Below are 690 nucleotides of genomic sequence, written 5' to 3'. Positions count from 1 at the left end.
TCAGGAGATCGAGACCAGCCCAGCCAACATCTCTACTAAACTCTATCTCTACTAAAAATACAAAAATTAGCCAGGCGTGGTGGCATGCGCCTGTAATCTCAGCTACTTGGGAGGATGAGGCACGAGAAGCTTCAACCCAGGAGGCGGAGGATGCAGTGAGTCAAAATTGCACCACTGCACTCCAGTCTGGGTGACAGAGCAAGACTCTGTCTCAAAAAAATTTAAAAAAATTAAAAAATAAAATAAAGTTGACCCAGTCTTCAGCAGAGCCTGGAGATGGGGGTGCCCTGATTACAGTGACAGGTCCTAGTTCTTCAGACAGAAATAGCTCTTGAGCCAAGGAAAGGAGGGCAGCTGTGCTCCAGCACTCTGCATACTTCTCCCTGCCCCCCATTCTGCAGTGAACACATAGCTGGGAGAGGTCTGTCCCCACAATATACATGGGAACAGCTGCCCTCATTCAGCAGATGGAGAAACTGAGGCTCCAAATGCAGTTGAGGTTCCTTGCACAAGTCACTCATTTGACCAATGGCAGTGCTGGGATTCTTCTGTCTGCTTGACCCAAGGCCCAGCCTCTTAAACCACCACATCACATGGGGTACCCTGTGCCAGGGGAGGCTCTTGTATTTGGGGAAAGTAGAGGTAAAAAATGGTCATGGGCTGTGCACTTCCTACACAAGCCTCCAGGCC

The sequence above is a fragment of the Colobus angolensis genome, unplaced genomic scaffold, assembly GCF_000951035.1.
Source record: "Colobus angolensis palliatus isolate OR3802 unplaced genomic scaffold, Cang.pa_1.0 Scaffold93, whole genome shotgun sequence".
Classification (NCBI taxonomy): Eukaryota; Metazoa; Chordata; class Mammalia; order Primates; family Cercopithecidae; genus Colobus; species Colobus angolensis.
This window is presented reverse-complemented; position numbering follows the sequence as displayed.